Here is a 27959-nt window from a genome sequence, read left to right as displayed (position 1 = left end):
CCTGTATCTGTGTCCTTCTCTATTCTCACGGCCTTTCCTGTATTTATACGGTGTTCTCCTTTGAGAATTTTGTTGATGTTCTTTCATTTTTTTCCCCCAAAGTGGCTAACAGAGGCGTGAGTATGGTTTAACAGTGATAGGGCTTTGGTCTTCTGTTACCGTTTCATTCTTAAATTGCATGAGTAAACGCAAGATTAATCGCTTCACGAGTATTTGCTATAAATACCCCCTTTGACTTTTTATATAGATAACAACAATAGGAAACTTTCTATATATAAATGTAACTTTATCTACATATATAACTCTAGAATACGCTTAATAATTTACAATTATGAAGGGTATGTAAAATAATATTTATTTTTTTGAATGTTGATTTTTTATGGAATCGGTCGTTTATTTTTTTAAAGAAAATTTGGAAATATCGTTGTCATTATACTTACACTAGGGAGTACAATTCTTTAAGAAAGTACATGATAAACTGTTACTTTCTTTTTCACAGTACATTTCAGATATCTAAGAACTGGCATGACAAATTAAAATATTTGAGATAACACAGGAAGGGGATAAAAACGCACGAAAATGCCTCGTTAAAAAAAATCACGTTAAGGCTAGATAGGTAGAGGTCAGCTCGGCGATAAGCGGGCATCATAAGCGCACTCTGACACGCGTACCGCGCGCGATTTCCATGCGTCTTTTTGAGTCCGTGTTAATGGCCGCGCTCACGTGAGAATAAGAGGCAATGAAATCCGAGACGTTAAAGTTTAAGCGCGCTGACTTATAGCAGAGAGAAAGAAAAAAGGGAACACAGGCGGATCATCCCCGCAGACCACCCCGATCACGATTCTCTGTTTACGACATTCCTGGCAGCGGGTCCGATCATTACGGCGAACGATGGAGGACATTCGTTGCGTCCTTCTGAGGGTGATTCGAAATAAAAACGACGCCTTCCGAAGCGGACGCGAAGGCGAGTGCCCTGTGCGCGCGAGATGTGTCGCCACGAGAACACGAGGCGAATCGCTCGGCGGAAGGTTTCGTCTCGTGTTGCATCTTTTTAAGAGCGCGGTCGATATAGTTTAGGGCCGCAATAAAGGCGGGCCTGGGCGCCTTCGATTTACGGCTTAATTAAAATCCTCGGGCGCGGGCCCGAGACCCCAAACGAAAACTCGTCGGGAAGTGGTTCGTGGTTCCTTAAAGTCCTTTAAATACGAGCCAGGCGCATCCGGAGCTTCTTTATGGGGAATCCGGACGGATGGATTTTTTTTTTTTTGACCGATAAACGGCCCTTCGCGCTCGGTCACCAGCGGAAGTTGCCACGCTTTCGTTGCTTTCGTAACGATCCCGCGCGAGTTTCGCTTTCGGATATTAAAAGCTGGTCAACAAGGTTTTTGTAACTCGAGAGATCATGGGATCAACGAAATAGGTATAATACAAAAGTAAGCTAATTGGATATTTCAGGGTACTCGTGAAAAATTAAAGAGTCTTCGGGCGCATCTCAAATGTGCACATTCGGTTTTCATTCGTATTTGTTCCTTTTACGTTTGTAATGCGAGGTTTATGTGCGTCTTAACGATTTATATTTCATCAAACGCGCAGACATCCGCGTTTGTTTCGTGCACAGTGCCAATATAGACATAAATATTTTTCATACTTTAAGGGATTATATTTTGATGGCATAAATATTTCTCAGCTCGTTTGTCACGGAGCCGTCAGCGCGAAAATAATAAAATGCGTACGTGCGCCGGCGTACGCACCCTTTCTTACCCCTAAGCTTTCTTAATTTTCTTCTTGTAGTCGGCGAAGCGCGGGGAAATATTTTTCTTGAGAAGACACGGTCGTCTCCGTGACGTGGCGCCCGTAAAATCTTTACACACCCACAAAGCCGTTACGCGTATGTATACCGCAAGCCGTGCACACAGATAACAGGCTCGCGTCTCGTGGCTGGTTTTCCGCATAATCCCACGCGACATAATATGGGGGTTTATCTCGTGGAATCATGGTGGCTTAACGGGATGGCTCCCTCCCTCGTGCAGACCGCGGGTTCCTCCAAGGCAAATCCACCCCCCCCGTGGAAGACAACGTCGCACACCCTTGAACCCTCTAGGCCACGTATACATTTCCGCCGCCGTATATATGTCTCCAATTTCTCCTTCTACCATCTCCTCTCCCTTGATCCCGGCGCTGCGATGCCGCGGGATTTGCCGTGTCCTTCCAGAAACTTGACAGGACCAGGAAGTCCCGAGGCTCCTAGCGAAAATATTACCTTGTCCGAAGAAAGATGGAGAAAAATGAAAGGTTTCGTTGATATCGATGGTACAATCTACGCTGAAATATCGCCTGCAGCACCACGATGATGCATGAAATCTGAATATGATGAACAGATAAAAAGACGAAAAATCTAAAATATCACGATTATATTATTATTATATCAATAAATGTACTGCTGATTTACTTAAAATATTCTCTCTGTTAATGAAAGATATTCTGCGTTTATTGGAGTTTTTCATAAAATTCATAAAATTGTCTTTCTACACACGTTTGCAAATTTATATCTTGATTAATTCTTCACTATAAAGATTCCTTGTCAACAAGACGAACTCGTTGGAATGAATCAAGTGATAAAAGACTGTTGTCTGAAATTTTTCAACACAAAGCGTCTTAATCGAGCACGCGTGCTCAAGCTCGTGAAATTGGTGGATGGGCGCGTCCCTCGTGCCTTTCGGCACCGAGACGGAGGACAAGGGTGGGAAAAATTCAGTTGCGCAAAAGGAAGCGGGGCACAATGCTCCATAGAATGCTAGCGCCATCAGGAAAAAAAGTTCGGCGAACGGAAGCGACGAGGGTGGAATTGTGTGTACGCGAATTGAGGGAATAGGAAGGGGGTGGTAGCTGTTATTGATTCTAATGACATTTTCGCGCCGAAGGCTACAGCGCGAGGGTGTAATTGATATCCTGGCATACGAGGTACAACTCATGTTGCTAGAGGGTCGATTCTTCTTGACATTAACAGCTTGGGTCTTTCTCGTCGATCTTTTATATATTTCTTGACGCGAAGGTGTAGGAGATATGCATCGTATATACACATACATATGATTAATGTCCGGACATTAAATGGAGACACAACGTTATTTTTAGTATCATAATGGAACGAGACGTCTTAATACATGTATAAAATTTCTTTTAAATAGCTGCAATTTAGAAGGTTATTTTGAGTTACCGAGAACATGCTACATCATCGTATCATGTATCTCGATATATAAGCATATATTTATCGCGTAATAAAGGTGCTTCCATTAAGCGCGCGCGCTCTTTCAGGGGCTCCTGTTTTTCATCGGTGCAGTAAACGTGATCGACAGTGATATCCCTCTCGCTGTGTAAGGACATCATGACTTTACGTATCGCTTCCGACGTATATACATATATCTCGCGTGACATCGCAAATTGATACAATCGTAGGCGCGCGCGATACGTCGTATGATTATGTGGACACTCCGCGGGTTAGTAGTATACCTGGCCCACTGAGAGCTATGAGGGTCATTAATTCAGACGCCACACGGCGGTAAGGGCCGCTTCATTTATTTCACTCCCTGCTCCATTCTATGCGTGCTTTTTTTTGTCTCGTTTTAGTGCACATTGTACAAATACAGTGATCGTTAAATAACGTATCTTATTCGGCGCAGCGAATTGCGCGCAGTCGGACGGCGTCGGCGATACCGTGGCACAAAGTGGTCTTGCGGTGACTTACGAGCCACGGTGACTTTCGGCTTCGCGTGGGATTATGGTTAGCTATTAATCCGCGCGGGTATAAATTATTTCATTTTAATAGTAACGCGCTGCGATATAAATTTCTGACCTTAAAATCAACAGAAACGCCGTATAAATTCGAGGATCGTTAAATAACTTACTTTACTCGCGATTACTGCTTTACTGCTTGAATAACGTGATCCAAAGTTACGTTAACATAGCAGTGCTGCGCGGGCGAATAGCACATCCTACTCTACAAATTGCGGAAATCATTAATTTAAATAATGAATCGCTTTCGATGTCTTAAATTTATTCTTTGCAGCGCAATATTATCTTCTTAGGTAACACTAAATAATTATTATCGCGAAATCAGATCAATTGTATCAAATTACGAATGAATTCAAGGATTGTTCAGTTATCATGCCTGTACGATAAAATAATACAAATTACTTCTTTTATAAATATTATGTGGCAAAATTTAATGGGTGCGATGTCATTATCGGTTATGTGAAATCATTGCGATTAATGTACGAAATAATCGCTATCATTAGAATAATAATTGATACTGTGAATAATATAGTCGTTCTGCAATTAGAATTAAGACGCTCATTTTAAACTTGGAGGCATGCAATAAAAAAATTCCGCCGGGCGAATGACTGGAGAGCTGTTCGAAAATTGCCTACTAGCGAGTGATACAGGATCCAGGAGCCCTCTCAGGAAAGTGGCCATTAATCGATCTGTCATTAGTGTAGCTATTAAAGCGTTACGAGTTAATTAATTGGTTACTGGCCGCTCCGGTGATTGAGAAAATAATGAAGCAAATGGTTCCACCATTTTCCAGTTAACGGTGTAATCGAGTCTCATGCATATTTATAGTTTCTTAATATAATATATTACTCACGTCTATGTATTAGAGCAATTAACTGATTACGTGAGTACATCAACGTACTTATTAATGACGAGGAAAATGTTTAAGGAACGGTTTCGCTATCAGAATTATGTTCTTCGAAGAACCCCATTTTTATGCTGCTTGTTATCTTTTCTATATTTTATAATAAATCCATCATTTCGAGCACTATTAAAGCCTCTCGATTCTAATTTAGAAATAGCATCAGGATTTTTACAAATGTCGCAAATGACATTTGTACTTAATGTCATTTATCTTCATCTGACGTTTTTTTTTTCTGAATTGATCTAGAGAAATATCCGCTCGCCTCTTTTTGCATTCATAAACGCGTATATAAATACCGAATAAATCTTGCGCTCGTTAAGGGACACGCATTGCGTACACCGCCACCGCAAATTGTCCTCGCCCACTCAGGAATCGAACGAAAGTTTCGATTACGTGTCTCACTGGTACGGTATCTCGGGGGCCAAAGGAGACCCGCGAGAGCCATTAATCCGAGTCCACGGCGGCTACGTAAATGGACGCCGCGCCGGTTTCCGACGACGTTTCTATGGACGCACGTGTGCACGCACGAGTCGTCGTAGTCGTGCTCGTGGTCGTGGTCGTCGTTGCGGTCGCGTCGTCGTCACCATCGTCGTCGTCGTCGTCGTCGTCGTAGTCGTCGTAGTTGTCGTGGTCGTCGTTGTCGTCGTCGTCGTCGTCGTCGTCGTCGTCGTGGTCGTCGTCGTGGTCGTCTTTTGGCGTCGTTCCGCAGCGAATATTTTCTTTTCGCGAGTGGAAGCGTACAGCTTGCAGTGCCCGCACGCGGTGCCGCCATTCGCGCGGTGTCGCGCGGAAACTGCGGCTTTGTATGCATATGTAAACGCGTTTACCTGCAGGAATTGCCGGGCATTGTGCCGGCGCGGCGCGGCGCGCGGTTCCACCGCGGGAAGACGGACCATTCTTCAGGGTGGATAGGGAAACAACATCGGGCCCGCCGAACGCGTGTTCGCGCACGCACACGCGCGCGCGCGCGGCTGGTCTCGCGGCGCACATGAATGCGGCGTTAAGCAAAACGCAACCGTGACGGCTATTAATCTCGACGATGGGCGATGTTTAATCCAAGAAAGTGGTCGGAGTGTTTCAAAGCAGCGGAAGGATCGTTTGATTGTGAGAAATCGTGGGACGGTTAGCGAGCGTGCCGTGCTCTCACGCGCGTCGCCATCCACCGCGCGTTCGCTTGCGGCTTGTAATTTGTCGTGAACGATCGATTGGCGTGAACGCGAAGGCACATGAAGCAAATACAAAAAGTCATTATATACATGTTATAATATATATTAATGCATTTTATAATGATACGATCTTTTTTTCAATCTGCTCTTTGAAGTTCGATCTTAAATAAATTAATGTCATATTGTGAGATACAAGTTATCTGTTAGTTCGATTCGATCTATTAATTATCGAGATTAAGTATGGAAGAATACGAATAGAAAAAGGATGGAATTGCCCGGTTCTTTGAGTTCTTTCGCCGAGATTAGTTTCTATCACGAACATGTTCCCCGATATTAGCGATTTTATTTCCGCGAAATCACCGCCTATGATCTTGGCGGTAGGCTGCAAGTCATTATTGCGACTCATTGTCGACACTGACGAAGGTGCTGAAACGGGTTATGACAGATCCGTCCATTAAGTCCAGACACCGGAAGAATAAGAGCCGCCAGATGACGATGATGATGACGCCGGTGAAAGCTCAGGATGATAGTGCCGTGGCACCACGCCGTGCCCCGCAGGGTACCGCCTCGATGTCCCGTTGAGAGCCGACAATTCGAATACCTCGTAGGGTTTCCAACGTTGTAGATTCTCCCCACGAGAGCGTATGCGTGTCCCGCGCGTGACGTTCTCGTGATTCAGGCGCGCGTAGGTGAGGCTAAAAATTTCAACCGACCGCCAACGATCGGCGATCGTTCTTTCATAGGTTTTTCTCGAAGAGTCGTCGTCGCTGCATGAGGTCACCAACTGCCCCTCTCCTTGCTAAACGGGAAATAAGCAAACAAATAAGACAGCTGTAAGATATAAAACTCAAATAAAATGCACCGGACATCTGTCTCGTTGCGAGAAAAAAGAAATTATGAGGTAGAATTGTGAGGAAAAGATAGATTAAAAAATATATATATCACATACGCGAGACACATTGCGAGACTACGTTGCTATAGATACGCCATTCGGAAACATTTTTTTTTCTTTTTTATTCCACATGCAGAGAAAGAGAGGATATATTTTTCTTTCCTATTTCAAATAGACTTTATGCGTTTATGTGCGATTCATCGTCATTATTGCGCATATCTATTGATAACTTGCAGCTGGGTCGTCTTCGTTTGTAGTATTTTCCGCTTCTTCCTTTTTCTGTCTATAATGACCGGCACTATTAATTTACAAATTCAAGAGTAACATACTGAATTGAATATACGGAAAGGGCTCGCCTTAATGCTTCGTTGTACACTGTAATCTTCGGTAACCCGTCAGCCCCTATGATACTTTAATTCCAGACGTCGTACGGAGGTTTCTCTACGCTAATGATATCTCTAATTGTTACTGCCTCATAGACTGTCATGTGGTAACTAATAATCCGTCTATCATCTGGTGTGCATTATCTATTTCTATGAATTGCTTATAATATATGTTGTTGAGTTTATTAATGGGATTATAACGGTCCAAAGCGATGATTTTATATTAACACACGCTTTTAATTTCCAGTTACAGCGCAATTTCTTCCGAGTTTCTTTCAACTTTACAGTTTAACTCTTTTTCATAATAACCGTGTATTATTTCCTATATCGGACATCATGTACTACGTCAAGAGATAACTCACGTATGTCATCGATGTAGCAATCCATAAGTCGCATGTGGGACCAATTTCGCTTGGATACAAGACTCGCATCCTTTGTCGACGTACCAGATACAGGATACGTGTACGTGGATGTATGCTTTTTGTTTTTTATACACACACGCATACGAGAGAGATAGGGAGGACTATAAATATATATATCGTCGTCAGAGAGTGGTGCGTCAGGTGGCTCCGTTATCCGTTTCCCACGGGCTTTATTATATCATTCGATCACAATGCACACCGAAATGTCTAAGGATCGAGAAGCGGCTGCACCTGCAGCCGGCTGCAGCCTCGAGTCCGCGCCGTGAAATAACAGCTCCTACCACGCCACAATGGCGCAGTGCGGCGATTGAAGATACATACGTGTCTCATTGCGATCCCTCGTCGCGATAGACGTTCCAGAATGCAGACCACTTTGTTTCTGAAACGAATAAGGCGTCTCCGAAACGGAGCACAAGGCGTCGCGTATACGGAAGAGTCAATTATAACTATCATGTACCTAAGTATCGGGCAATTGCGCGACGGCCTCTCACATTCGCCAATTTACGAATTATTCACGGCAATGCTGCTCAGAGTATTATCAGATGTAACAGAAATTATTGCACAATCGTCTTTTTACGTGCGAATACGATGATTGCTCGATATTTGAAACAGAATTACTTGTGTTTGAGATGAGACAAAATATTATGATTTTAATAATATGAATTCATATTCTCTCTCTCTCTCTCTCTCTCTCTCTCTCTTTATAAAAACAATATTAATAAACTTAAAATTATTAAGAAATATTAAAAGCAATTTTTTTTAATTTAATCCATATAATATATATTATAATAAGATTATGTTTTCATTTCAAATATTTTTCCTTTAATAAAGATATTTTTTATTCAAATTTTCTTTATTCTAACATTTATTCTTAATGTTCGAATGCTCATTCTAATTTCTACTGTGGAACTAATAATAATAATCGGAATAAAGTATGTCATTTTTTTCTTTCCTTATATTTTTCGTTTTAACATTAGAAATTTAAATAGCAGAGAGGGAATTAAGTATGACAAAACTTCGTACACTTATAACAAAAGTTGAAGTAACAGATTAAATCAAAGATAAATAATTTCTGCAACTGTCACATCCTATCTGTTTGCAAAAAAACCTGTAATTTAACGTTTCACAAGCGCAAGGAAGAAGCGATTTTATCCCATTACCGGTCTCTTACGATGCGTTATCGATTTCTCCGATAACGAAAGAGGACAGCGTATACACGTATACGCGTGTAAATACGGTGAGATGATCGCAGCGGACGCCAGCGAATAAATCGTCCTATAGCCCTTGAGGGCTGTTTTGTAAAGGCGTAGGATCGCTACTAAACGTGTACCCAGTACTAACAATTTATCAAGTTCTTGCTACGCTCGCATTAATAATGGGATTTATCAGGCAATATCGATCGATCTTCCGCGACCGGTGAAACTTATATCATCATGATCTGCACTCACCTGAACCGGTTGTCGTGCTTGCGCACGTCGGCCGCGACGATTCTACCTGAGATTTATCACTCGCTCTCGGGACCGCGGTCATTTGTCACAAGTGCAAATTTGAATCCACACGAAATTGCGATGCTCACGTTATCGACACGTTATTATCGATCGATTTTCCGCGAAACGGTTGCAGCGCAGCGGTGTAATCGGCACAACATCCATTATCGGACATGCTTACACCACCGTTAACGACCGTGCCTCTTTAAAGTCACGCATTTTTTAAGCTTCTCTCGATGATGATTTCGCTGAACATTTAATGGAATACATGAGTGTCTTTTTAACGGTTTTACAAATTTAATTTTTTTGACGCAATATTGTATAGTTCGTTATCAAGATTAAGCGATCAAGTAGCAAAGTAGGAGAGCTGCATTGTAAGACTCATTGTAAAATAATATATAATATGTATTAACAACTTCTTGAAGTGTCAAATTCTGATTATAATGAACTTATATGTATACAAAGTCTCAATGTATACATATAAGTTATGCAAATGAATAAATTTAGAGAATATTAGTTGGGGCAATAAACGGTTTTGAAAAGTGATATTTTCACCGCAAATGATATTTTCTAAATTCATCTATTTACGTAATCCATATGTGCATATATGTATATAATACGTATAAAAGTATGTATAAATATTAAAATCATAATTTGACACTTTGCGATGTTTCTTTGTAAGATATAATGCTACAATTATTTTTAAGAGAAATATGATGTTCATAAAAAGAGAAATTCTATGTTTCGGATTTATACACCATTAATTAATATCATCTGCAGTCTGCAGATACTATCGAGAAAGCATAATTTAAATAATTTGTATGACACTGTCTGCCTTCTATTTATGCATCAACGAGTTATGAAATTAGTGCATATATTATGCGCACGTTAGCTATCTCTCATTCGTGATGACACAAATTACACAACCATAAAGAAGGGGAGTGTCGATCAGCCTAATTCGATATCATTCTCGTCATACTTCTTTTATCATGAACACAATTTATCCTATATGACACGCGATACGTCAAGGCTTTAAGTACGTGACACGCTGATGTTCGTGATAATTTTCTTGTGTTTCATCTAATGCGCTGAAGTCCGTTGAATTGTTTACAATTATGATTCACTCAATAAGAAAATTTCAATAAGAATCTGGCAACGCATTAGGCTGAAGTGCGATTTTAACATCGGTATTGGCTTTTATGATGGCTATTGGCTACGGTAATTCTACCGTGAATAGTCTTAGATTTCACGTGTGCTTGAATAGCATTGCATGTTGATAGAGAAACTCGAAGATCCTATAGTCATCGTCGAATAAGTCTCCCTGATTGCGTTACGTTTCAAGCGAGATTTTACGCTTGAAACCGGAATTTTCACTTTCGACCGACTTTGGATACCGCGGTACTGTATAAGTACCGTTCATTTCTCGCAATGCGTGCAAATTATATAACTGCGAAGAAGCCGCCGCTTGTCAGCGTGTGGGCTGACCATCGATACCTCTCTTTCATCGTCGACAGGTTTTCATTCAGCCGACACGACACGCGATTGCACGGGACGAAGTGAAACCGCCGTGGCCTTCGCGGCTCTCCGTTGATGGGAATTTTTCGCAGCCCTTCCTCCGCCGGCTCCCACCGACCGCCACCGGAACTGGGTCAGCCTGTGACCGAAATTTAAATAATAACCGACCGTTCCTATCATTTTCAGGGCAATTTCGCATTATGTAAACCAGGAGTGACGCACGCGTATATATCTCCGCGTCGCGTGGAAGCAGCGGCGGAGGCGACGGCGGCGACGGCGGCGGCGGCTGCATCAGCGACGATGTTACACGGCGCTTAAAGGTCGATTTACATGGCCCAAAGTGCGGTAATTTAGTCGCGGACACGTAACAACAGCTGCCGCCGCTCCTCCGTGTCCGTGCCGCTGTCGTCAACGATCTGCAGTTTCTGCAACATGAACATTCCCCTCGTGTTCGTCGACCACGCGTAACAATCCCATGAATTTTCCTTTATCTTGATGACCGTTTGAATCATCGGACAATTATAGATACCTTGCCTCATTGATATAGATACGATATATAATTTTTATATAATTCCGTATAGAAATGAGTTTTTGTTTTATTGTGCATCGGTCTTATAACATTGATGTTATATAAGTAAGATATAAATTTATCCTTTAATATTAGAATCAAAGCGATTGCTTTCGTGCTTTTTAAATACCCATCAATCCTATTTATATCATATACTCTGCACGTGAATTAACGACTGTCGCTCCCATTTCTGGCCAGCGCTGCTATTCACGCTCCTCATGTGGGCCAGCTTTCGCCGTTCCCACACTTGCGAGTTCCGTGGTCATTCTTCTTCTTCGTTTCTTCCGTCGGTCGTCTTCGCGTTTGCAACCCTACAATCTATCGCGGGCCCCACGCCACGCTAATTCTAGGGCTCCGAAATGCATCTTGGCGGAATCGTACGAGGCCAAACGGTCAGGTTTAGGATGTAACCGTACGGCTGGAGAGGCAGTTGTCTGCATAGCAAACAATTAAAATGCACAGACTACTCTGTGTTGCCTTTCTGCCTCTACCACAGTTGAAGATGAAGTTGCCACTAAAACGCGCGCGATACAAGCAACAAGAATACAAGTGGTAATGACTGTACTTTACTGTAGATCCGAAAAAAGGCAGATAAATGCAGCCGCGGGAAGAGGGATGCCTCGTAAATTTAGCGGGGATGTTTTGCCGCTACCTTTAAGGATCCGTCTGTTAATGCGAGGCTATTTTTGTAAACTATGATGTGAATCTCTCTTATTTATATACACTGACACTTGTGAATATATATAACAATAGATATTCCATTGTTATATATATCAAATAATTTTTATTTCATATAAAATTAAGATAAACCTCGCAATTTAAATAATTGCCCATTTTTTTCACTTTCGTGCCGATAATAAAAAAAATATTTAAATATTTATATGCTAAAGCTATACTGTAAAATATGTTTTAAGACAAGAATTATAGAAAAATTAATAAGTTATGATAAATTACAGATTTGAACAATTATTACTTTTTTAAGATATTAATTATATATATATATATATATATATATATATATATATATATGCTTTAATTTTTTCTTTATTTTTAGTTTATCTTATTTCCTGAAACAAAATTCGTATCAATTGTATCTATCTATATCTTATGATGTAATAATGATTTATTACATCATATGGTATATTTAAAGGCTTGAAAGAAAGCGGCAGAAAGTGAAAAGAAGATTCTTATGAGAAGGAGGTCTTCATTGTATAGGAGATGTATCACGAGCATGATGGCAAATGGAGGTCGGAAAGTGGACAATTGCTGGGCCCTCTCATTTTGGGACCTGTTCGTGCGGAACCACTAAGTGGACTTTTGCGGCTCCTCTGACCAGTGTGAACCGCTATTTAAATGTGAAGGAGGTGACCGTGCCAAAGAAAAAAGTGAAAGTATGCGCCACGAGAAGAACATGAAATGAGATATGGCGTTTCTTTGCCGATGTTACATGACATTTCAAGAATTGTTTATATGTAGTATAATGAATTTCTACATTTCTTGCTAATAGTATTTATTTGCACTTGCGTAGTTAGACTTTTGTTTCTCGTTTTTTGAGAGATTTAAATTAATTGGAGGAACTTGATTAATACAGATATGATTAACAAAAAAAAAAAACAAAGAGCACACGCCGCATTTTTTAAATTTAACTATTCAAAGAAGAAGATATTAATCCTACCCGACTCTACGATTTACTTATTCTGGAATTTGACCGTAAGGTGATCTTGATAAGTGCGAGATTATAGATTGATCAATCGACTATAATGAGTCAATCTATGCTGTTGTAAATTGTAGCGTCTTATTTTTCTTTTCTATGACTTCACGTATCTTCTTTCTGTAAGCTGTAGTAATCAGCGTAGAAGTAGTTATGTATTAAAAAAATGAGTATTATCAATAAAATAAATTATTAATATTATATATTTTATTTGAGTTATTCAAAAACAAGAATATTAAATATACAAATTTAAATTAAATATATAATTGTAAATTAAATGTTTTATTTATTTTTAATTTATGTAATTGGTGGATGTATATACGTAATGTATTAATTAAACGAAATAATTATTTTTTTTATTGTGAATAAAAATAATAAAATTTTATTTTATTTTTATAAGTAAATTGAATAACGTAAATTTAAAATTTAATATAGGTACATATATTATAAATACATTACTTACATAACATGAAAATAATAATTTATGTAAATGCAAAACAATTTACATAGTTTTTTTGTAAATTAAAAATTAAAAATATTGCTATATGGTAAGAATTACTTGTTTGAGAACATGTGATTCTAATCCGCGAAAATATATCACTTCCAATATCTCAGCAAGACCAAAATGTAATCGGAAACCAAGCACTAGTCGCCCCAGGGCATCAAATTCGTTTCTACACATTTTCAGGTAAAATAATATTCAGGAACTCGAGCTGCGAATATGAGCCTATCGCATCGTCGTGAAAATTTAGTAGAACGTATTAGATTCCTTACTGTTTAGCTGACGATGCGATTTCAAATAAGTCTAAAAGGTTTTGTACAGTAGATGCCCTGCAGCATTATATTATAATCTAATTATAATATATTATAGTATATTATATTATAATCTTTCGATGCAGCTTTAACTACATAAAAGATATTTTCCACACGCCAGATGAAATTTTTTACATTATATTTTAATCATTGATTATATTTGAATATATTTTTTCTGTAAATAAGTTTAATATACACAATAATAATTATTAATTGTATTTCAATCGAAAAAGTAATGGAAGCTTGTGTAAACTTCTTACGTATATGCAAGTTTTCTTCTGAGATATATTAATCAGCAAATTTGAAAAAATCTAATTCACATGGGATATTACCGATTGTGATCGAGAGTCATGGTAATCTGAAGCGCTGTTATTATAAGAACAGCGGAGATAATGTATAAAATGTAAGCTATCTATACAGATTTCACGAGCTATCCATATAAGTTTCGAATGACAATCAGTGAATGGGATCTGCCACATGCCTTTCGTTGTCTTTCTTTATGATTGATAGTGATCCTCTTCGTTCTGCCTTTCTTCAAAAAAATTTTTTCCCATCTTTCTTGGCGTTGCTCTTCGGTCGCGCTATTTGTCAGTAATCAACGGCAATCCGAGCACTCCATTGCGAATCGCACAAAGACACTGCTGGACTATTGTCCTTTGAAACGTATACGAGAAGGGAATCCTTCCCCTTGTCGAAATTAGGAGTGCTTGTCGTCTCGACAGATGGAGAACTTGCGGAACATCACTATTACGATGATGAAGAAAAATCAAAATTATCCTATGCTGTCCGAAATCTTGTAGAAAAGAAAAATATCTTTTTTTATCTATATATATCCGTATTATGGATAGAATATAGAAACTTTATGATATAATTTGCTTTTTATCGTAAAAACACCCAAGTGATATAGCTTTATTTTTTATTGTTATCATCTGTGTAAGATGCTTAGCTTCGTCAGATATAGTTTTAAAAATATTGAATTAAAAGTACGAGACGACGAGGTTACGCTATAGATGTATGAAATATTAATTAGCTAATAGATTAGATCAATAGACTAAATCACGTAACGATCTTTGTAATTGTTTTTTTTTTAATTCTGTTATATTAATTTTACGGCAAAGTTATGAATGATTTGAAATAGTTTATCATTTTTTCAAAATGATCAGTATGTGATGAAAGTAATAATCCATAAATTTTCCATAAATCTCGAAACTTACAAAATATACTGATATCATTTTATACAAATATGACCGAAACTGTCTTCTTTGACAGGACTAGGAGTATTTAACCAAACCATTTTTAGAATTAGAGACATTTCGTATTTCCGTTGCGTCAGTCGGTTGGAATTCTTTTCGGACAACGGTCATTCTGGCTTAAGAAAACATTATCTTATTCCACGATTGAAGATTTCACCCGCAGTCACATGTGGATAAACACACAGGTCTTCTAACGAAGAGGATACATGAAACGCCCAGGGTTTTTTAAACAGTCAGAAGAAGTCTTTGGAAATGAATCATCTACGGACACACACACACACACACACACACACGTACACACATTCTTTCTCTCTCTTGTAATTTATATGTCACAATTCATGTTACTGGTTGGCAGTGCAACAAAACTCTCGGCAGCTCATTAAAAAACCGGTAAGAAAGATTGCTTCGATGGATGAAGGTGCAGCGATACAACGGGAGAGCGGTATTAGTGCTTAAATTGCTTTATCGTCATTGCTGATCGAGATTCGACGATGGGATATGAATATGTAAAAGATAGGGTCATCGGCGTTCAAAGACGCCGAGAAATTTCTTCTGTGTTCACGATCCTGTAGCAAAGCGATTCCTAGCGACTTCAAACGCTGAATCCGGCCTTCATCTTCTTTTATGTGTGACTTGGGAAATATTATTAAATCAAATTATTCACTAATGAATAATGATAATGAATTTAAAATTAAAAGTAATTTGTATCGCTATATCTTAAGAGTAAATCAGTCTTATAATACAAATACGCTGCATCTGAATTTGAATTAATTTGCTAATAAATTATGGAAAAGAGACACAGTTTATTTTTAGAACATGTCTTATGAATTTTGTCACATATAGAAAATATAATTTTCTGAATACGCAATTATCATAACATATTAGATATCCACACGACAAGCAGTCGAGATTGAAAGTTCTCGATGAAGGCTCGAGTCGATCGAGGCATGAAAAACTTGGCGAATGTTGCCACATCGATGGGACCGCCATCGAGACACTCAGATACGATCTTGCGGTGCTCGATACCCTCGCGATTGCGACGATCTTGTAAGAGGTGGAGGCAGGATCGCGGCGAAGAGAGATCTGGAAAAGTAGCTGTATTTGTCGTGATATGCCGCATCGTCTGTTGTAACGCTTGGAGCGCCGGCTCGAAGGTTTTCAACGTTTCTCCTTCATGATCCTGATACTTAGAAACGATTTGAGATTGAAATGCAGATAACGTAGCCAGTTAAACGATATCGTATCTGGCTGTCAGTTGTTCCAATTGTTCCGGTTGCCTTTGACGGCATAGAACAGTCTCGCCGCTCAATTAAAATTCAACAAATTCTTGCTCGGCTTTTTTTCTGCAATCTTGAAATTTATCCTGATTGGATATTTATCAGGATCTATCGTTATTAGTCACATTAATTAATTAATTAAATAAGGTATTATACAGATTAGTGAACGAGCAAAGAATATCTAAATGTTGTATATTATATATTTTACGTTACGCACATGTAATATTATAAATTTCTCGATTATTTAAAAAAAATTTAGATTTTGAAAACTTTAACATTGAACAGTTTTCTAATAGCTGTTGTTAGAAATGTAAAATTTGGCTATATTTATAATCGATATACTTGCCATATTGTGCGACTCTTCTTCAATCGTGCAGGGAATTTATACAGTAAAGTATAAAAATATTCACAGTGTCGGTTTGGAGTGTCAAACATCGTAAACAGCTAGGATTTAACCAAGAACGAAAGCTATACCAGTACGGCATTATGTGCCAGACTGAACTGGAGTATTTTTGAGGCCAGTGCGAAGGAGTGCCCGTAGGCACTGGGATTCAGCGTGGGACGTAATCTTTTTAGTCGGCGAGACATTAGATGCCGTCTAGGGGAGGCCTTGTCGTCGACGAGGATGACAGTAAAAGAAGATCGGAACTACGAGCTCGAGAGAGGGACTCAAACGAAAAAAGATGATTATACGATGAAGTAAAGAACAAGACGGTATCTTAGATGTTGAATTACTTGACAACTATACGAGTGCGTATAGTGCATTCCGTTGTTTCGAATCAATCTACTGTCGATTCATTATTATGTTTGGGGAAAATTGCTTTAATTGGTATATAAAAACGTGAAAACGAATGTTTACTTTTCACTTATTTTCCATTATGGCAGCTTAATTTCAATGGTAATATTATACATATTTCAATAAGTAATTGCTATTAATTCATTCAATACATTAAGATACATTTTAAAAAATGTAACTGAAGCTAACTATGACATAATAATTCGCTTTTGTCTCTCTATAAACAATACTTATGTATATATGAGGGCTATTTGTGATAATAAATTTGACATTACGAAAAGCATCAAATCTGTCGAAAATTGTGAAAGTTTAGAAAAAAAAGGAGAGATAGCGTCTGAAATAATCATGCAGCTGCGCATCAGCAACAATCAATACTCCGTAAATAAATATTTTAAACGAATATACGTGCACGCCAGGATGATTTCAATGATATCTGTATTTGCTTCCAATTACGAGGTACACGGTGGTGCGGCGAAACGCCAACGGGAAAACGGCCGCGGCGGCGCGGTATCGATCACGGCGCCAGCGTTGTATACAGCCTCGAGAGAGATCGAACGAGGCTGATTTTCCCAAACGGGCGACACGCGATTTCACGGGCGTTAACTCGAATCGGGCCGAACCGTCGATAGGCGCTCGATCGCGACAAGATAAATGACCGTGTGCCCGGTCGACCAGCAAACCGGCACTATTCTCCCAATTATGTGGGGTCTCCATCGACCCCAGTGTCCACCTGTCGCCGGGAACAACATGATTGATGGACCACACGCGCGCGGTGCGTGCCTTTGCATGACTTCCTCCCGATTGCCGATTCTTCTTCGACCACCAATCTCGCGCGATCTGAAATTTGATATCAGTAGGCGCCACTGAAGCGAGGAAGCTTGGCCCTATCCCGTATTATAATTATCCATCACCATTCTCGAAAGATAGAGTGAAAGAATCCTATGTCATCTTGTTTCGACAACATGTTTATTATGAGACATGCTCGGTAATTTTTAAAAGCTATAATTTTTTTATTTAATTTTCTTATGTTTTTTTATGGAAATACACAAATACACGTACGTAACGTATGTACATTTGTATAATGATATGAAATACAAATGTTATTAATGAATGACTTAAAAGATATGAATTTGCAAAAAAAATTTTAATAAGATTTATAATTTGTATGAAAGTATTCTTAGTATTTGATAAAAATATTAATGTGCAAGAGAGAGGACGAGAGAATTATTTAAAGAGATATTATGCCTTTTCTTGTATTCATACAAAACATATAAAATTTTATAAAAATCTTTTTATTTATCTGGTTTGATATATATAAATTTTTTTCTTTTCTCTACAGACATATAATTTAAATTAATGCTAACTAAAATTTTATATTGTTTGTGCGTCAAGCAATAAAATAAAAGCTTTAATATTTACTTGATGTCCTAAAATTAATTTTAAATAAAATATATTACTTTCAATTAATTTCAATTTAAATACTTTCGTCGAAAAATCGAAAAATTCTTAATTGCGAGTAGGGTCATATGAGATGCAAGTGCCGTGCAGGTGAGAATAATAATCATTGACACCTGGTCGTTAATTGAAGCGTGCCAGCGGCGCCTATGAACCTTTCAGCTTTAATCACTGTAATTATGTATTTATAAATGCTACTTAACATTCGATGGTGATGGCCTAGGTGTCTATGCCACCACCTCAAAGGCAATAACGTACATTATATTCGCATTAAACGCAAGGAGATGTCAAGTATTCGAACCCGATCCCGTTGCCATTACGATTTCGTACCGATATTTCAACGAGTTCGCAATAACGTCCTCCCCGACTGTGAAATAGCGTCAATGCGCAATCTCGGCGGTAGATTGTCGTTTCGAGCAGATAATTCTTGCTCTCGCGTGTTAATTAGTGTGCGATGGTGATTATCAACGCCGTCGTGCGCGCACTTATTAGCGTAGTCACGAAGGTGGCTATGAACGGTGGTTCGTAAGAACGTGAACTATGGCTCGCACGACTTACTAATGAAGCTATATGCGGCGCCGCGCATAGTAATTAAACGGCGAGAATATTTCTAGGATACTTTGAAACAGCTCGAGACCGTATATGCTCGAGCATCTAGCATGTCGCTAAGCCATAATAATTATTTTATCGAGGAAAGCTGGCGCCAACATGAGCCCTGCAATAAGCAAATTTTAAGAGATTCTTATGGCACAATTGTTGTAGGTAGCATGTATAAATTGAAAATAGAATTTAAAGCTTCATATCTTTCCTCGTTTCATCATTAAGCCATAATTATGTCATATGAATTTCATAGTAGCTTGCCATCTTGTATGCGGACATTATGCAAGCAGACATTAATGACCGCATAAGCTTTGCTAACAAAACTATTCAATGATGTCGCATTAAAAATTGTATTAACCACATTGTACGTAAAACATTAAGAAACAATTGCGATAAATGCTAAAAATTATTATTACTGCAACGTATTAGTTTTTGCTCTAAATATACCGCTGTGTTACATAAATGAAAATGGTCGATTGTAAAATTAACTGATAATTACTTGAACAATGCACAGGTATTCAAGAAATATTAATAAAATTTGTTTACGGAAGATATTTGTAAAAAATATTTATAATTGTTTTAATTCTGCTTCTACATACGTAATATAACTTTTTATTAAAAATATGAATTTTATACAAGGCGCGTATATATGCTTTTAATTAATTATTATCTATCTCTTGTTGTTAATTTAACAATTAATTAACAATAAAATTTATTAAAATAGGAATATATTTTAATAACAAATGTTTTATATTGTTTACAAAATTTTTAAAAAGAATAGGAATTAAACAGAAGATTAACTAAAAAAAGCCGGATAGTTCGTTGAAATAACAGCGCAAGCATGGCGTGTGCATCGCTGTGTTAATGTTATCGCAAAGTAGACTGTATTTCTAGCAGATGTGTATAAGAGTAACTGCGCTTGATACACTTGACCGTTTCAACTAGACACGCGGATGCGTCCGGTGTGTGTCCAACTTAATTGCATGCGTATAAATAAACTGCTTTATTTGCACGGCCATGTGAAGTCGCTGTCTGCATGAGCAGTGGGGATAATCAAAGCCAGCCGCATTAATTGCCTCGATCGACAGATCGTTTGACGATGCAAAGAGCGAGGCAGCGATAGGCTGAGAGAAAGAGAGAGGAAGGTAGGGTGGAGGAGGGAGGAGGGGTAGGAGGGAGAGAGAATGATGAGGACCAGGGGTCATCCCGACGCCAACATTGGCGCACATACTGTTCGATAACGGCTCAATTCTCGACGAAATTCTATCTTGCTGCAAAATCTCGTCGAATAATTATAATCACGCTGTTCATTTTATCACGTCATTTCTACTGTATTTAAACTATTTCTAAACGGAAAGATGCATGGTGAAATAAAAAGTTAGTTTTTAACTTCTAATTTATTTAGTTTTCCCTTTTTCGACTGTGTACTGTATCTTATTACCGCGTAAGATGGTACATTCGTATTTATATTTATTCAATTAAAGTTAATATAATTGAATTAAAGTAATTTACAATTGATGACGACGAAGTTCGTGACAAAATTAAATACTAGACTTGGTTTTTAAAATAAGAATTACGTAAATATCATACATTCACAAGTGTATACTCTGATGTCAGGTGTATTCGAGTAACTAATTTTTACATAAATCAAAAGAATATATTTTATTTGCAATATGTATATTTAATATCGATATGTAATAATTTTTTGTTTTGCGTAGTTTTATATAAGCAGTGCAATATATATCGACGAACATTTAATATTACATTTCTGAGAGATAAACATTCTCTGGCGAACTGTGCGCATTTAATGTAATGTAAGTTTTCCATGATATGTCGCTATTGATCGTAGAAAACGTCGGTAGTTCGCTTGTCCTTCTGTTACGTATTTAACAGCATGACTCTGTAAATCCTTTGAAAGATTAAGTAGCTATGGCTCGCGGTCAAACGGCACCATTAATACCACTTTCTAATTTGCCAAACTGGCGAATCGGCGAAGATGTCGATTTGAATAATGTCGAAATGCCGTTATCAGCTGTCAATGGTAACAGTCTACAGGATGTTCTAATGCAGAATATCCGGCGCCATTACTTTGCTGAAGCCATTCGCTCCATTAAAAAAAACTATAAAATATTGCAATCGTACATCGTTATTAACGTCAGCTTTTAATTTACAAATGCCTGCGCTATGAGCAAGTAACATACGTTAATTTGATCGATTTCAAAATGTCATTACTGACCGCGCAATGTTTTTACCGTATCGGACGAATAGAGCGTTATTTATGTCGAAATTGTATAAAGTCAATTCGATAACGATTCCGAAGGAAAATTTAATACGTCGTAGGTTAATAACATCAATCTTACCGTTTATATGGCGAAAGTAGAGAGTAATCAAGCATGTCATTGCATGCTTTGTACCTATATCCTGGTGCATTTTTGGCTCTCGACATTTTTAAAGCATCGCGTATAACGATGTGAAATTATCGATCAGTCTTGCAATTTCACTCTCGCGTGTTCCTTACGTATGTTAATGAAAGAAAAGTAAAAGTTTGAGTTATGGTCCAGGATCTACGATCCTCTGCCATCGACCTGTGCATTTGAGTGTATTAATTAACAGCAATCTCGCTGATAATAGAAAAAAATCTTTTTTTTTTTTTTCAAGATGCGAGCATCTCGCGGTTTTCGGCGTTTAACGAGAGAGAGAGAGAGAGAGAGAGAGAAAGAGAGAGAATCACATGCGAGGCGCGTGCACACAGAACGCGCCCTTGCTGATTTATATTCGTCGGAGAGTTTTCATTTTTCACCGTTTTCCTTCCTACCGCGGAGCGGCCCTTTATTATTTCGCCGGCCCCGCATTGTACTCCGCCGTTACCCCGTTACGCGGATGAGAAATCGCCTTTCCACTCGTGGATGAATGCAGCCGGTGGTATACAATCGAAGTCGCGCATATAAGAGGCGGCAAAAAGCAAACCGACAATGGACCGCGAGATTTCGACTCGAATCGTATCAATCGCTGTCGGGGCACAATCCTCTACCACAGCGACGTGTTACCTGCTCTACGCGCCAGGCTATCGGGGGATCCCCTTTCGTTGCCCCCTTCCCTCCCTCCGTCCCTTTAGCTCTGATCACAATGGGGATTCATCGATACGCCATCGATACCCATGGAGTATACTTACATCCACGCGAGCAACGTGCGTGAACGTTTTTCTATTGTGTGCCCCTTTGCGTTTAGTATGTATACGCGCATTACAGAAAAACAGAGCGGATGATATTTTAATCTCTCGTGTCCTTGAAGGAAGATCGCTGCTAGTGAACCGAGTATTAAAGAATCAAGAATGCTATAGGAAACCTAGAGGAATTTCGTAATGATTGTTCAAGTCGGATGCAATCGCGAGATTAATGATGATCGTTAGACTTATATCGCCAATGGATGTAAGAACGTCTATTTGCGCAACCATTAAATTTCATGAGAAATTGAAATCTCTAATTTGATTGAATCTCTAACTTTCGTGATAGTTCAGTTTCCACTACTTTTTCTGGATGTTAAATGCGTGAAAAGTCGGATTATTTCATTCACTGATTTGCTCGTGTATGACACGTAACAGTTGGATCTTTCAGCGGTTAGCTCTTTTTTGTTTTCTTCACAAAAGAAGGACGCAGTCGGCGCCGCGTGACTAAAGGGTTACGTGTGCTATTGCGTGTTTTATAAAATAGAGAGGTATATATTTTTCCACGCGAGGATCGCGTTTGCCGTGGGGCGAACCCACCCCTTTTCGATGTGCAATGACGTTTATTGCAGTGATATTAATCGATCGGGAAGGGTCGTGACTATTGGATCGTTTTCTCCTTTTTCTCCTCCGCCCTTTTCCTACAACCCCCGTCTACCTGTTTATATCGTGTTCCGATATGAGGGGGATATTTGCGGGTACACGGTGCCGCGGCGTTGTTTGCGATCGACGAATGTATGCATAAATGGCTCAGAGGATCGTTTGACTGGCTGCGCTCGAAAAATATGTTTTGCCTGAAAAATGGATTTCAATTTATATAATGCATTTTAAGAGGATTTGTAAGCCACGTTACCCATTAACAATTTTCGCGGCACGCATTATTCATTTGCATCGTGTGCGCAAAATGAAACGAAATCGGAACGTCGATAGATATTCATGCTTGTTAATTTTATCTACGTTTCATTGCCGTTTGTTATTTCTGATATTTATGCATGTAGATGGTTCAGTATTATTGTACAACAAATAATGCTTTGATTAATATGTCTATTCTTCGTGTATAATTGTCCAGCCGTTGTTCCACCTCTATATTTGGATTTATTCGTATACGCGATTCGTACACGATTTGCGCGTATGATGAGAGTTGTGAAAAATAAAAGATTTTTTATTGTGCGACGCTGTTACGTTACAAACCTTTAATGCCAGGTCTAAAGGTCTATCGGAAAGTATACTTGCGGTCATAAAACAAAAAATGATAGCTATTCGACGTATGAATGTAACGACATCGACTTCGTTAAGGAGGCGATAGGGTTACGGATAATGTCAAATACTATGCAATCCCGCGCCTTCTCGTCATTCCTTCAAACCGGATCAGGATTGATTTCTATCTCCATTGCTGTGTGATATAAAGCAATTATGATTTTTTTATATGACAATATAGCGTCTTGTTTTTGAAAAAAATGAGAGATAAATGATGGGAGAGTGAAGAGGGCTGACATCGAGATACCTCCGTCTTTGCGCGTGCGTGTCTTCGTCTATTTTAATTGCCTATCTGCAGTCACCTATTTCAACTTGTCCTTTTATTATGTTCATTCCTTCATTCTTCAATTCCTTGCGTAAATGCTGTTTCCCGATACGACGTGTAGAATGTACTTCTTTTTATTAATTACTTTTGGATTCGATATTCTTTCTCCGTATCATTAATTAAAATATTATCAAACATTTCAGGAAAAAAAATTTAATTCTCTCTGTCTTAATTTTTATTGTAATTGTCCTGAGTCTTTCTTCCGGTTTATTATCTTATAACTTATTCAATCCATTTTTAATTTTTACAACATAAAATACAATTTTCATTTCTTTCGATTTGCTAAACGATTTACATAAAAGAAGTATGCCTTTTCTGTTTTCCTTTTATAAGTTAGAAGCATTATTGATGTTGTTTGATGCATGTGTAAAAGGAGAAATTGACGAAAGAGTAATCGAGTACGTACAAAATATTCAAATCCGAGAGAGGAAGGACTTAAGGTAAAATTAAGGATTTGAGAATGTAAGAATCGCAAACGGACTTTTCAACATGAATAGCTTCTATTATGCTATTGTGGAGTAGTTTGAAAGGAGCGACGAGCTGATGCTTCATGGTAGAATCGATCAGACATCAAGAGTTTCATTTCGACACTCGAAGTCCTGAAGAAGAATCGATCCGAAACAATCGTTCCTTCAAACATCTCATAGCCGATTTATGGCGTAATACCTGCACTTTGATTTCCTTTGATGCCTTTATCCTTATGACATATCGGGTGTTCCACTCCATTCTGTAACAACCATTCGCAGTTTCAATAATGCATTTAAAAATATAAATTGTTATATTATTATCAATGTTGTTTCTCCGAGATTTAAAAGTTTAGAGTATGCTGTAATTGTTCCTTCATCTTAATTACTATAACTGATATTGAAAATATATTTTTTATATAATTTTTAATTTCATGTTATTCTAAACATGGAAATATATCTCTGTTTTATTGAGAATAAAGTAAAATAAAACTTTAAATGAATTAGAGGCACTAAATAATGTACATTTTTTAAATATATAATTACGCCTAGATAGTATAAATTTTTTAATTGTACAATTATTAAGGAGGGCGACGAATAGGTATACGAATGAAACGAAGTATCAATAAGTAATCAAAACTATTAGTCTGGCATTATATAACTGCAGCTAAATATAAATCGCGGCAAGAACACCCTGTAGATTCATGTCTAGACCGATCGAATTAGAATGTACTCCCGCTTTCAGATATAATACGGCGGTCTCAAGCAGAACAGTCGATGCTTTCTAGGCCCTCTTAACTCACCACTATACCGTTGGAGGCTTTCGTTCGTTTCTGAAGTGGAACCATCATCTCTGTCCTTTCTTTCCGGCGAGTTCCCCTTCGACCACCTGCATCACGCTTAGTCTTCGCTTGGTAATCTCCTCTGGTCTACCCTTCGGTCCACCCTACGGATCGTTAATCCATACTTTCAGAGTGACTCTGGCCAAATATCGGTCAGTCGATGAGGCGAGCACAATGCCGCGCGTTTATCCACCCACTCGATTTTCGCGACCCCTTTAGACCTAAAGGGAATCGTCTTTTCATCACCGCTGCTTTTTTTTCTTTGTTCATAATATCTATATACGTAAAAATTCCTATGCAGCAATTATTTTAATAGACCTAAATTCGAATAGTATTGCACATTTTACTTGTTATTATACAGCTATATATTAAAGCAATCAAGACCTGTTTTGTTTGAGCTGATAGTTATTGTTTCATATTATCACTTGGAATAAAAATAGTTTGCTATTTGTCAATAATGCAACAATTTTTTTTTAAACATTGACTTAACAAAGATGAAAAATAGATATATCTCTTTCGGTCCGTTATGAAGTTTTTAATTCACCGTCGATGAGATTTCGTTTTCTGAGAGTAACAAGATCCAGTTTGGCGCCTGTTTAGTCCGAGATCGTCAACCGGGCCGGTTTTTAACCCGTCCGACCAGTTTTCATGAAATTACCCGGTTACCGGTTTCATAATATATATCCCGCCTCTTGTCTCGCGGTTCCATGTACGATGATAATGATTAACGGATTATAGGAAAAGGGCCGCGAAGAGGATTGAACAACGCATTTCCATTGGTGAAAGTGCATAGACCTCTCGTGGTCAATTTGTTACTGTGGATTTCTCAACTAATACGATTAAGTCCGGCAAATCCGGAATGAGTCCACGATCGTTAATCAGCCTCGTCGCGGCGATTTGGTAATTCGACAGGCTGATTTCAAGTAGTGAGCTCTATTAAAATTCTTTTAATTCGTGTGCGCAGTCAATCATACAATTAAATATGATCTTTAAAATATATATGGCGCGCCATTAAGTAAAACTATATATTTGAAAAAAAATTATTCTAATTTACACCATTGCTTCATTTTAATGCATGAAATTTGTGTCATATCCATTTCTCATGTTTAATAATTATAGTCATTTTGACTATATTATTCGACTATATTATTACAAAAAAAATTCGATTGCCACATGATGCTATTTTATCACACATCTCGGTTTCGCGGTTTACCTTCCAACTCGGTCAAGCATTGCACGTCTGCACGCTCACTAGCGCGCTTATAAACCTTCTCTTTAATTTCCTCGAGCAGCAGCTCGAGCACTTCCAGAAGCGACATTGCTGCAATCTAAAGAGTAGGATTCAATCTCCTTACTACATACACGCAGTAAATTCACATTCCGACGTGGCGCCATGCATCTCCAACCGCGTAGCTTCTCGGCCACAAATTTTACTACTTTTAACGTAACGGCGATTGCTTCAAATTAGCGGTTTGGTTAGCCAATCACGAGAAACTGGCTTTAAGTTATTGAAAGCGTGTTTGTGTTCGAGTTCTATCTAATATTGAGGAACTTTTTTTTCGTACAATTCGTCCGATCGGGATTTAATTCATTCTACTGATGAATAGCAGTTCGCTAAGAGTCCGAGCAGATAAACATTAAATCACTAGCAGCTCTGATAAAGTTTATCACGGCTAATACATTCTCCGGCGAGAATGTATGAGACACGCGTTACGTTAATATCGGCGGATTTGTTACGCGAAACGACTATTACAAATGGCAATTTCACTTGCGTATAGCTGATGAAATATTATTTACATAATGTAACCGGCGGTGGTGAATCTCTGCACTGATGCGGAGATGCGTAATGACACATGAGTTACGAAGAGACAGATGACCAAGAGCGTAATACATGTTACTTAGCACAGCTCGATATAAATTTTTATTAAATTTTATGAGCTGCGCAATTTTTTCCGGGGTATATTTATAATGCAATAATTTCTACATCCAAAAGTGCGCGACACAATTTTAAAATTTTAATGTTGTGTGATGAACTTTATTTCACTACGCGATATATGTATATGTATGTGTTATTCCGACGCAAATACGTTTCGTAACTCGCGCTTTTGTTATTGTTGGAATTGTTTAACGCGTATAAATAGCGCCGATTTTCAAAGTTTTTGCATCATTCTTCGAGCAATAAACGTATCATCAATGATCCTTTGATATGTTTGGATCACAACTCGAGAAATCAAAGTACATGCGTAAAGGTAACCACGACGAGGCGTTCGTAACAAATAAAAAAAAATCGGGGTAAGAGAATCTGGTCTTCGGTTTCGCGTCAATCTGGCACGTATCTCAAAGTGGAGGATACATTCAGCGGGCCAGGTTTCGTTTGGGCGTGGGACCTCTTCGAAGTTTGTAGCGAGGTCGTTAATTATAGAACGCCACGGGTTACGTTTCAATGGATGATTGATGAACGCGGGGCGATCCTCATCTAACCTCGTCTGGCGAAGGGGGTGTAGAGATGCGCACGAGACGAGACAAGACGAGATTTCTGCGATCTCGATCTCAATCTCGAAAAATCTTGAAATATTTATATTGATCTCGGATTTTCAAGAATCTCGAATATATGATCTTGATCTTGATCTCGAATCTCGACGAGATCTTGACGAGATTGACGAATACGAAAATAGTTCAAAAATACAAAAATAGTTTTATTTATAAGTATAAATAAACGTATATGTTAAAATTTTACAGAAAAGTTTTTCCTTTTACCTTTAATATTAACCAAACTGTCATTAAAAAATAAAAAGATCGGAAGAGCACACGTCTGAA

At 38.4% G+C, this 27959-nt stretch overlaps 1 protein-coding gene and 1 long non-coding RNA gene across 4 annotated transcripts in view; one reads left to right on the top strand and one right to left on the bottom strand.

Annotated features, from left to right (window-relative positions):
• LOC105459858 (UPF0489 protein C5orf22 homolog) overlaps positions 1-27959 on the top strand; it is a 595978-nt gene that overhangs the window by 186573 nt on the left and 381446 nt on the right. The window lies entirely within an intron of this gene.
• On the bottom strand, positions 23994-25376 carry LOC105459822. Its single transcript, XR_975727.1, has 2 exons — positions 25104-25376; positions 23994-24563 (listed from the first exon to the last, which is right to left on the bottom strand). It is a non-coding gene; the product is annotated as an uncharacterized LOC105459822 (long non-coding RNA).

This window comes from Wasmannia auropunctata, unplaced genomic scaffold (genome assembly GCF_000956235.1).
Source record: "Wasmannia auropunctata unplaced genomic scaffold, wasmannia.A_1.0 LD336101.1, whole genome shotgun sequence".
In the NCBI taxonomy this organism is placed as follows: Eukaryota; Metazoa; Arthropoda; class Insecta; order Hymenoptera; family Formicidae; genus Wasmannia; species Wasmannia auropunctata.
The sequence above is the reverse complement of the archived record's forward strand: the minus strand, read 5'-3'. Positions and strand labels throughout refer to the sequence as shown.